General features: G+C 39.5%; 1 pseudogene; it reads left to right on the forward strand.

Moving 5' to 3' along the window:
* Nucleotides 1-6460: 6460 nt before the first annotated feature.
* LOC127454703 (uncharacterized) lies at nt 6461-10238 on the forward strand (annotated as a pseudogene).
* The last annotated feature ends 2613 nt before the right edge of the window (nt 10239-12851 follow it).

Raw genomic sequence — 12851 nt, forward strand, 5'->3', positions numbered from 1 at the left:
GACTCCCGCTTCCTCTTTCCCATATAACAAGAAACCTGTTACATATCCAAATAATGATAATCTTAAAGATCACGTTTTATTTCCTTATTTTGACTCCCCAATGCACAAATTTCCGAAACGCATGATGGCAGGGGAAGACTCGTTCATATTTATGAGGAAAACGATACCTGATTGGATAGCGTTAGGTTTATGGGTAGGGTAAGGGTTGGATTATAGTTTCTTTGACCAATCAGGTATCGCTTTCCTCATGAATATTAAGGATCCATCCCCTTGCCATCCTAAGTTTTGGAAATTCGTCCCCGCGCACTGTCTGACTGATGTACACTGTACAGTACACTGTAATAGGCCTGTCTTTGTGCAAGGTATTAATTACACAATCAGTTATGTCTAAAGTAATCATACAAGTCTGATAGACCTGCCCATATTATTATTCATATTATATTAATATTAATCTTTAATTTTACTCAAACAACAACAAGAAATTGCGAATATTTATTGCTCTTGGCTGGATAACTTTAGTAGCTCTAAAAATAAAGAAAATAATAGAAAATTTAAGCACTGTTTTCTTAATTTGTTTATTTATTTATTTTTGTTGTTTCCTTGACCTGAATAATGACTTCAGAACTTAAAACAATGTTAACCTAAATAACAAATTAGTTAGTATTAGTTTTGGTATCGTGAATTGTAAAATTTCACTGGTACACATGTACCTATTACTGAAATTTTTGTATTGTGCCTACAATACATGGTAGATCTTATTATAATGGCATTATGAAAAAGTAGATCTCATGCCATAGAAGTGTGAGCACCCCTGCTATAGACCCTTTCCCACCTACTGTACACAGTAGCAGTTTTAACCACCATGGAAAGCTCAGCAAAAACCACTTGATGTTACATGTTGTTCTGGGTACACGCACGAACACGCTGTTGTCAGCACGCTCAGAGCGGTTCACGTTAGAAGCTGCCAGGTTCGGGTCAGTAGGACTTTGTGTTTGTAATTTATAAAAAAATATATAGGCCTGCACCACGTCTCATTGTTTCTTCAGTATCTCACGCAGTGACCGGCACATTTTTAGACACTGTTTGAAGTTAAAAAACGTTTCAAAAACGCATGTTGAGACACCTGCATTCTCTTTTATTCGTTGCGCTGCGTCTAGATTGTTTTTAGTGCAGGTGTCACAAAGATTTAACGTTCAGGATGCAAAGAGGTGACTGTTACAATGTTTAACATTATTCCAGATTGTTCTGCACCAAGCAAAGTTTCAGCGCATGATAAATGGCATTGTTTTTTCCCCATGTGTGCTGAGGGGCCACCGTGCTTGTGTGTTTACTGTTATAGTTGCCTACGAGGCTTACAAAAAAATACAGCTTTTTGCAACATGGTGAACAATACACTGCAGCATCAGAATATGAGCTACAAGTGAAAGTAAAGTAAATAAGACAGGAATATAATACTAATGTATAAAACAAATCCTCAAAGTAATAATAACGGGGGGTCCCCCTGTCACAGGGGGACATAGGGTCCTCGCAAAATGTAGCCAGGGCAAACATGTGAGATGTGTCCTGAGCAGGAGTCAGAGCGCTAGGAATGGCAACAAGAAATTAGAGATTCATCAAAAGAACTTGATGAGCATATTGATATAATTCCTGATCTATCCATTCAAAATGAAAGAAGCAATCCATTTGAATCTAGTTTGAATGTCTTGTGTATATCAGATATTCTCAATCTACTTAGGTCTCTGAACTCCAGACAAAAATATATTTTCTATCAAGTAAGACAGTGGTGCTTAGAGAAAGTTAGAGGTAAAAAGCCAGAGCCTTTCCATGTATTTGTTACAGGAGGTGTAGGAACAGGAAAGTCACATTTAATCAGAGCTATTCATTATGAAATGACCAGATTATTATCCCAAATTGCAACTGCACCAGACAAAGTTTCTGTTCTATTGACAGCACCTACTGGAATTGCTGCTTTCAACTTGGGTGCCAAGACCATCCATAGTACATTTCCAGTTGGGACAGATGTAAAATTGCAAAATTAAAATTAGATGTAAAATTAAAAAGAAAAATAAACAAAATGCGTGTGGTATTTAGTGACTTGCATATAATGATTATAGATTAAATTTCTATAGTAAACCACAGCCTACTAACCTATGTCCATGGTAGGCTTAGACAAATAAAGCAGACAGGTGACTACTCTCCATTTGGTAAAGTTAGTATAATTGCTGTGGGAGATTTTTTCCAATTGCCACCTGTGAGAGGAAAACCACTGTATTTGCAAAATGCTCCATTGGATTTGTGGACCAGCACATTTGCACTGTCAGAATTAACAATCATTGTTAGACAAAAGACTCAGCTTTTGCAGAAATATTGAATAAATTGCGTACATGTAGCAAGAGTTCCCCACTATCACTTAATTACTTAAATATTCTCAAAAGTAGGGAAACTGGGCAAATCTCTTCCACTTTATACATTTTCAACAAATACGCAAGTGGAAGAGCATAAAATCAAACAGATAACTGCATATTGCCCAGACCACATTTGTGTAGAGGCTCAGGGTTTTGAGAAAAATCAACAAACTGGACAAATGCAATTTAAAAAGGGACACTTTTCCAAAGTATTTAATTCCTATTTACCGGAAACGATTCAATTAGTTAAAGGTGCGTGAGTCACGTTAATTAAGGATATTGACGTAGCTGATGGGCTTGTAAATGGTGTCTGTGGTACTGTAACAGACTTGGCCCTTATGTAACGTCTGTGTAAGATCAGTGATGGCTAATTACACTTTGTTTAAAAAAAAAACCTTTTAGCCTTTTGACATTTGCATATAAATTACTGACCTGGCCTCCGCGTTTACATTTATATGGGTGCTAAATTGCAGATGGTCTTTATCACTATCAAAAGGATGCTAAAACAGGTCGCCTCTGGAGTGTCTCCATCAAGCTTCAAACACATTCCACAGAAAGCGGGGTGCCAGGCACCAGAGCAGTTGTCTGTCTCCACCAATTCCAATACACGTCACACACACACCTAAAGACATTTTCTCTATTTAGGCCATAGTAAGCAGTTATAAATGTATCTGCTATATGCATGTGTTGTATGTATATTCCCCTATTATATTAACTTAGTTAAAACCCTTTACTTGTATTAGTTAGACGTTAAATGCCTATATTCAAGTGTATGAGTGTATCTCTGCTTTAATATCGTCTGGAGGTTACCTTCTTGGTATCAAAATGATCTTCTTTTTATTTCTCACACAATAATGTACACCATATGATCGTGAAATGCATCGAACAATCTTACTATGTTTTGAATTAAAAGCTGCACTAGCGGTCCAGATCAGCAATAAAATGCGAATGGGCCATAAAGGGAGACAAAGGATGTCTCTCCCGCTCAAAATGCATGCCTCTGATTGGCCACTCCACCCACAAAATGGGTGCGGCAATGAACTATTAAAACTCCAGAACGCAGACTAATCATCGCTCAAAACTCTTCTTCTTGAGACCAACACACTCCAAAACTCTCCTCTTGAGTTTAACCTTCTGGCAGTGTTTACCTTCAAGTAACTTTGTGGATTTGCTGTGGACTTCTTCAACTCACTCCTAAAGAAATTGTCGAGAACCTCGTCTACCGCATCAAGACTCTTATTCAGCAACAAACCAATGCAAGTAACCATTTACAACTGATTAGATGCGTGTTTAAGTTTGAACCCCTTTTAAGGTGAATTGTGCCTCTGATGATTCTCATTTAGGTTGTGGTTAATTGATGTGAAATACTGCCATTCTTTGCTCTTCTCTCTCCTTTCTTTACTTTCCTTCATTCTATATATGTATGTTTTGCTTAGTTTGTTTGTATGTTAGTTATAGTTTCATTTATTAAATCCCTTATATTCACAATTGATTGTCTCTGTGTTCCGCTCACAATTCAAAGTCACTGAATGTTGCGCCTTGCTACATCCTAAACTACTGCTAGCACTGTATAAGTAGGAAGGCTATTGTTCCTTGGCCAGGAAAGTAATCTTCCTAGAATTGATGAATAATTATATTGTCTGCTCGGTGGACGGACAGATCAAATAATTGTAATATCGATTCTGCTACAGTTAATTCTAAGATCTAATCTAAATATTTATTATTAATTATAACCAGTTATAATTAATTATAAATAATTCCCTTTTTAAACTAATTTGCTACATATTTATTTGGTGGAGAACCGCGGGCACATTCAAACTTTGTGTGTGAGAAAACTCAGTATCAATTTATTTGTGTTTTTGTATTATGCGCGCTCAGAGTGAGACAAGTCGCAACGCGGACTCACTCTTTTGATTGGATGGTTAAAGCCACCTCCAGTACTGTATTTTTAACAGCCTCTATTTGTCTAACATTTAGTCACTGTTAATTGTAATTGTAAAAGTAAACTGCAGTTCATAATATTAAAATCGTACTCTAAAGATTAAGAAACCTCTTTACAGTACATTTTAATATTATCAAAATCGCCTGTTGGAACGAAGAAAACTTCCTTCATTGCGATAAAGATGGATTTGAGCGATGCTCCTCTTATCATCTTTTAAAGGCCTTAGGTGATTGTATCGCTAGACTGAAGTTATTTGTGTTGCAAATTTCATTCAACTAGATGATCGTTACTCTCTTGGGTTAACCATTAACGTACGAATGGGTGCCTAATTCAAATCTAATCATATCTAATTGGTATGTAAATGAGAGTTTTAAAAACCTTGATCAAGTGATAATTTGTGTAACAACAGCGAAGAAACCCTGTTGTTTATAATTGATAATTTGTGTAACAACAGCGAAGAAACCCTGTTGTTCATAATTGATCATTTGTGTAACAACAGCGAAGAAACCCTGTTGTTCATAATTGATAATTTGTGTAACAACAGCGAAGAAACCCTGTTGGTTATAGTTGATAATTTGTGTAACGACAGCGAAGAAACCCTGTTGGTTATAGTTGATAATTTGTGTAACAACAGCGAAGAAACCCTGTTGTTCATAATTGATAATTTGTGTAATAACAGCAAAGAAACCCTGTTGTTTATAATTGTTATTGTGTAACAGGCAGCGAAGAAACCCTGCCACACACCTTTGTGCAGTTAATTTGCACAAACTAAAATTTGGTTTGGATCAAATTGCATTGTACTTGTGATCGTTGCAGTAAATCAGCCGCTAGAGCGAGAGCAATCACACTAGACGCGCTCAGATTTAATCACAGTACCTTTGATTAACACTAGAGGGCAGTTTAGTTAAGTGTCTAGCACTTCTCAGATTTCACCTCTACCCTCTTCTCTTCTGAACCTTGGGTGGCTCACCCACGCCACCTTGTGGCCATTCTCAGTAGGTTGGTTTTCCTTGGTTAGCCCTGTCATTGCATTTGAAAAACTTAGTCCAATTCTTCCTTGGTTTGTTTTATTTTATTTTATTATCATATCTTTTATTCTTCTTTTATTTTCCTATTTTTATTTATTTATTTTTTTTAATTTTTTTTTTTGTTATTATTATTATCATTCTGTATTATTCAGGCCTCTTTCTCTCTTGCCTTAGCCACCCACTTTTTAAATTTAGTTCAAACAGTGTTTGAATTTAAATTTAAAATTAATCTCTGTATTCTAGCCATTTGTGTGCACCTATAGGTAACACTCCCTCTAGTGCTTAGTTGGTGAAGCGACAGTTACCTCCACGGCGGATCACAGTGAGCTGCCACGGGATCCCGACTGGATCACCTCGATCCATCACTAAGCCTAACCCATAGAATACTGACCCTTCCAACTAGCAAAACCCCAAAATCAGGTTTCTCCTCAACCTTTAAGAGACCGAACCTTTGAGAATCATCAGAGAAAGCCGAGTAATAGATTGACGACCCAAGCTGCCAAAGTCTTTAGATGATCACGCCGTCAACAATCTTTTGTTAGAGCCTTTCCGGTGCCCCACAACAATTAGACTCACCTTGCCATTCACGGCTGAGATAACAGGTGCCAAGTCTACCCTCCGTTAACTGTTTGTATCCATCAAACAGACCGAGCATAGAACATAAAAATTACTATAATTGTAGCCTGCTAACGCTATAAGGACTTGCATTGACCTGTGTGCTGTCCCTCCCTCTCTCTCCCTCCCTCTCTCTCTTCACCAGTGAGCCAACATGTCTCGATCATCCAGCCCTGATGCCCACTGGGATCGACTAGAGACGTGGCTGAGTGCCCTGACTAGCACCCTTATTCCTGAAGCCGCCGGGGACCTGCAGAACATGAGCCGGGAACAGCTCGACGACAACCTGAGCGCCTTGATGGCCCACGATCCGACACAGGACTACAGCCACAAAGAGCTGGCCAAGATCGTCGGGTCACTGGCCCATAACCTCCTCGGCCAGGCAAAGCTGAGTGAAGCAAGCATCTCCCACCGAGGAACAGGAAGCAGCAGCGCTGAAGCTCCAGGCTGAGGAAGCTCAGAGAAACTGGATGCGTGCTCAGAGTCAACTGGACCAGCTAACCTCGGAGACTCAGCACCAGCACAGGACAGCGGACGAAAAGGACCCAGAGCTGCAGGAGGAAGTAGAGAGACTCCAGAACGCCCTGACTGATCTCCGTGTAGATACAGCACGACAAGAGCAGCAGGAAAAGGACACCAGAGAGGAGCTGAGTAAAAAACTCCAGCAAGCTGAGGCTCTCCTGATGAGAGCAGAGACTGAACTTAAAGAAAGAGAAGCCAGGGCCAAGGCCTGTGAGGGCCACCTGCAAAGTGCCCGGGCTGAAGTCAGTGCGCTGGCCCAAAAAAGAGACTATTTGAAAGAAGAACTTGACACAGTTCACCGAGAGCTTAAACATTCATATAGACTGCAAAGTGACTCTGAAAGGGAAATGCACACCACAGAATTTCCCCTAACCAGTAGACTGATACCTCCTAGACAAGAACTCCCAGTTTGAAAGGGGGGTGAGAGCCCACTGCTCAAGACATCACCTGCCAGCATCCCAAAACCCCCAGCAGCAGAAAGGGGGTGGGAGCCTTTCCAAAGTCTGTCTTCCAGTCACGGTGTGTCACCTAAAGAATTGGATAAGCTGGCTAGAAACATTCCCACTTTCACTCCAAGCCCTGCAGGAGGCCACGATGTGCACGACTATTTAAAAGACATTGATTTTCACTTGCAAACTGTTGCCAATGTTACCACACGAGACAGACTCTACCTGCTCAGAATCACCGCCAGCCGTGAAGTCCGGAGCTTTCTAGACCGACAGCCAGAAACAGTCAAAGTGGATTACCAGCAACTGCAGCAGGCTTTGATTAAAGAATTCTCTGACCCAGAATCAGAGCAAGGGCTGATTACGGCCATGGACCTTAAACAGGGCAGACAGGAAACAACGCAGTCTTTCTACAACAGGCTCAGACAAGCATACTTCGGAGCACGGAATTAGCCAGGAATGGAAGAAGAATTCAGTTTCAAAACTCTGTTCCTCCGGAACCTGCACCCAACAGTGAGTCACCATTTGGGGGTTCTGGCTTGCCCACGGACTATGTCCACCCAACAGCTGCGAGACTTAAGCCATAAGGCCTATGCCAAACAAAGAACTGCTTCTGAAAAGATGGGAAAACCCCCCACAATCTATCCTGTCACTAATCAGAGTTCAGAACTTGCCCTAGAGGGCGCCGAGCCTCGCCACAGCAATTGGGTACACCCTGACACTCGGCCTTGCCTTTGTCCTGTTTAACAGAGTCAACGGGGTGCAAAGGTCCATGAACAGGTGCACAGCTGCCTTTCCTCGAACCTTCAAACGGAACCATCGAAAAAGAGGGACCCAGGCAGAGACAATGCTGAACCTGACCACGGTTAACACCACAGCTGAGGATCCGAAGGCTGAGGAAAATTAGAAAACAACCTGCCATCTAACCTTCATGTTCCACCTGCCATCTAACCATCAGGATCCACCTGCCATCCGGCCTTCACCACCCACCTGCCATTTAACCATCATGATCCACTGTTGTCTGATGATGTCTCAATTCAGAACATCTTCAGCCAAAAGGGGGATTCTGTAACGTCTGTGTAAGATCAGTGATGGCTAATTACACTTTGTTTAAAAAAAAAACCCTTTTAGCCTTTTGACATTTGCATATAAATTACTGACCTGGCCTCCGCGTTTACATTTATATGGGTGCTAAATTGCAGATGGTCTTTATCACTATCAAAAGGATGCTAAAACAGGTCGCCTCTGGAGTGTCTCCATCAAGCTTCAAACACATTCCACAGAAAGCGGGGTGCCAGGTACCAGAGCAGTTGTCTGTCTCCACCAATTCCAATACACGTCACACACACACCTAAAGACATTTTCTCTATTTAGGCCATAGTAAGCAGTTATAAATGTATCTGCTATATACATGTGTTGTATGTATATTCCCATTATATTAACTTAGTTAAAACCCTTTACTTGTATTAGTTAGACGTTAAATGCCTATATTCAAGTGTATGAGTGTATCTCTGCTTTAATATCATCTGGAGGTTACCTTCTTGGTATCAAAATGATCTTCTCTTTATTTCTCACACAATAATGTACACCATGTGATCGTGAAATGCATCGAACAATTCTTACTATGTTTTGAATTAAAAGCTGCACTAGCGGTCCAGATCAGCAATAAAATGCGAATGGGCCATAAAGGGAGACAAAGGATGTCTCTCCCGCTCAAAATGCATGCCTCTGATTGGCCACTCCACCCACAAAATGGGTGCGGCAATGAACTATTAAAACTCCAGAACGCAGACTAATCATCGCTCAAAACTCCTCTTCTTGAGACCAACACACTCCAAAACTCTCCTCTTGAGTTTAACCTTCTGGCAGTGTTTACCTTCAAGTAACTTTGTGGATTTGCTGTGGACTTCTTCAACTCACTCCTAAAGAAATTGTCGAGAACCTCGTCTACCGCATCAAGACTCTTATTCAGCAACAAACCAATGCAAGTAACCATTTACAACTGATTAGATGCGTGTTTAAGTTTGAACCCCTTGTAGGTGCTACTGGTTGTTTAAATCAGTTTTACTATCAGAAATAAACGATAATTAATTGTTATTAATTATGGAATAATCAAATAACAATTAAATAACTAAATAGAATTTAACAAACTATTCTCCAGAAATGATCAATAATTAATTGTTATTAATTATGGAATAATCAAATAGCTAAATAGTAATTAAATAGAATTTAATTCATTAAACTCTATTCTCGGGGCACCACTCTTTGAAAAGAGAAAAATGATAGCAAGTTACTGACTGAGTCTCGTAGAATAAAATTTTCCTGTAGGTTGAGTGTCTTAATTGTTAATCAAAACAATCAAAGGGAAAACCTAGTTCAATTATTTTGATACACAAACCCAACAGTAATCTAGTTACAGTTAGTTCCTAATACCAACAACAATAGTACTCTGAGGTAACTTGGGAGTTCTTCACGTGGCAGAGGTTGGCTTCAACACAACATTCAAACAAAAACAAACAGGAGTACTTATAATATAACAGGATTTATTATACACAAGCAGTAGTGAACAGCCAATACTATCCGAATATAATCCAGTTAAAATCAATGATATCCTAGGCTAACAGTGGAGCTATATGCTAGTGTGTGTGTGTGTGTGTGTCCCGATGTGGTAACCAAGGAATCAAAATGGAGGATCAGGTTCAAAATGGAGGGTTAAATCCAAAATAGAGCTAATACCACGTGCGGGTGGAAATGAGCGGACACACTAAGGGACTAACAGAACAGGTGGGAGAATTTGGCGGCCAGCCAGTGAACACAGCCAATACTATCTGAATATAATCTGAAAATAAAATCAATGATATCCTAAGATAACAGTGGAGTTATATGGTAGTGTGTGTGTGTGGGTATGTGTCCAGGTGTGGTAACAAAGGAATACAAAATGGAGGATCAGGTTCAGAATGGAGGGTTAAGTCCAAAATGGAGCTGATCCCATGTGCGAATAGGAATGAGCGGACACACAAAGGAACTGACGAAACAGGCAGGAGAATTTGGTTCACCAGCCTGAGTCGAACACGAACTGAGGCGCCGCTCACTCAATGAATATCAATGAGAGAGAGAGAGAGTGAGAGCGAGCGGGAGCGAGGAAGAATGCATGCAGTTTAGTTAAGGGTAACCGCTCATAACAGTGGGACTGAATTACCAGTTCAGATCACTCAACAAAACAAACGTAACCCCAAAAGAAACTAAAACAAATATCCCCACTTGAAACAGCGAGCAGAGTTTAACATACAACTATATATATATACATATATATATATATACATATATATATATATATATATATATATATATATATATATATATTCAAAACATCAGCATTTACAGTCAAAAATAAGATTTAGATTCACAAGAAAAGTCACAGTTTCTAAACTAAATCTGCCCAGATATCAAGCCTTACTTGGGAAATCCTGTGTGATTTCAGTAGGTTTGTCCATTGGAATTCCTGTTGCATTGAGCGGTCAGGAGAAACGGCCTGGATGGTTCCTTGTCTTACGCTCGTCAGCGGAAAGACGCGTCTCTGCTTTATTCTTCGGATCCAGCGGTGGGGAAGAATGCAGATAGTCAACGCTGAATGAAAAAGAGGGAGAAGGGAAACTGGTCGCCTTTCCGTTTTCCAAAATAAATTCACTGTTGCTTTACAGTGAAACTGAACCGGTTGATATAAGTATACTATGAGACTTGAACAAAGCTAAGTTAATCTTACTCTACCGTGGCCAAATGGCGAGGTTAGAAAAACGTGGTCTCTTTGTTCTCAGTCCAAACGGAGAGAAAAACTCCTTCAATACGTGCACAGTACAGATGTCCCTTTAGATCCAGGCAGAGCTTAGCACAGAGAGAGCGAAATTCATCTGTCCGCGGGTTTTGTCGACGAGATGACGTCATCGGTCGTAGGCCACTCGACCAATGGCGTTTAAGCCTGGGTCTATGGGCGGGACTTCGCATCCAGTTGTGAATTTGTGAAGGACCTTGGGAAACTGAGTTCAATGTCTCTCCTCTTGACCATAGAGCAAAGGGCCATGCGGTCTCTGCTGCCATTTTAAGTGGGCCAAGGCCCTACACCCTTTTAAGGTGAATTGTGCCTCTGATGATTCTCATTTAGGTTGTGGTTAATTGATGTGAAATACTGCCATTCTTTGCTCTTCTCTCTCCTTTCCTTACTTTCCTTCATTCTATATATGTATGTTTTGCTTAGTTTGTTTGTATGTTAGTTATAGTTTCATTTATTAAATCCCTTATATTCACAATTGATTGTCTCTGTGTTCCGCTCACAATTCAAAGTCACTGAATGTTGCGCCTTGCTACATCCTAAACTACTGCTAGCACTGTATAAGTAGGAAGGCTATTGTTCCTTGGCCAGGAAAGTAATCTTCCTAGAATTGATGAATAATTATATTGTCTGCTCGGTGGACGGACAGATCAAATAATTGTAATATCGATTCTGCTACAGTTAATTCTAAGATCTAATCTAAATATTTATTATTAATTATAACCAGTTATAATTAATTATAAATAATTCCCTTTTTAAGCTAATTTGCTACACTTACAAAAAAACAAAAAAAAAAAAACAATTGTGAATGTAGTATTTGTTCAGTTTGATGATGATAAAGTTGGGAATACCACTAGAAAGCGTACACCACAACCTAGAAACATCATGAATTCCACTCCAATTACTTTAGAGGAAGAGCGAGTTAAACGCAAGGGTGGGTTGCATAAGCAGTTCCCATTAAAGTTGGCATGGACTTGCACTCTACACAAAGTGCAAGGATTAACTGTCTATGCAGCAGTCATATCACTAAAAAAGATTTTTGCAGCTGGACAGGCATATGTTGCTTTAAGTCAAGTCAACACTTTAAGTGGGTTGATCATTCAAGATTTTGCTGATAAAGCAATTTATTTCAAAAACAACATCCAAGAATATATCAACACAATGCCACAGTTTGAACTTTATAATATTTCACCACATAACACCAACAAATCTTTTTCAATTTTCCTAATGAATGTTCAGGGTTTACACTGCCATTTGCTAGATTTAATGGCTTCAATCCAATCCTATAATTATAGCTATATAGCTGTAACAGAGACATGGTTGTCTGCAAACATATCAAGTGAATCCACTTGCATTGAAGGCTACCACTTTCACAGTGCTCCACGTTGTTTTGCTTACAGTACAGACAACCCTCTGTTAAACTCAATTTGACACCAAAAACATGGTGGTATTGGCATATACTGTAGAACTAATAATGATTACAATATTTTGGACATTCCCAATGTTAACAGAGTGCATAATATGTCAACTCAACAAACTTGATATAATCATAGTTGTTATTTACAGGTCACCACAATATTGCTTATCTTTGTTTCAAAAATATATTACCAAACTCTGCAATACATTAAACAATATGTCTGATAATATCTTTTTAAATAGTGATTGGAACCATGATGAATTGAAAACACACACAGTGTCTACATTCATGGCAAACCTAGGCTATGTTCAGTGTGTCAAAGAACCTACCACTGAAAATGGAACATTGATTGATCATGTGTACAAGAAAATGACATCTATATATACTACCATTGCACAAGTTATGCCAGTATATTTCAGTACACATGAAGCAATTCATTGTACATTTTCAGAAACATAACCATGTTTCTATAACATATAAAACTGTGTAATTGAATACAGCATCTGCCTCGTAATTGCCACGTTGATGTAATCAGGAATGGCCCATTGGTAACCATGCTCAATTTGAAGCTGATCAGACCAAGCATGACCAAGTTATACCCACTTCCTGACCGACTTCCTGTTGGGCGGAGCTTAAGACTGTCAGCACGA

Source organism: Myxocyprinus asiaticus, chromosome 17 (assembly GCF_019703515.2).
Source record: "Myxocyprinus asiaticus isolate MX2 ecotype Aquarium Trade chromosome 17, UBuf_Myxa_2, whole genome shotgun sequence".
Lineage (NCBI taxonomy): Eukaryota > Metazoa > Chordata > Actinopteri > Cypriniformes > Catostomidae > Myxocyprinus > Myxocyprinus asiaticus.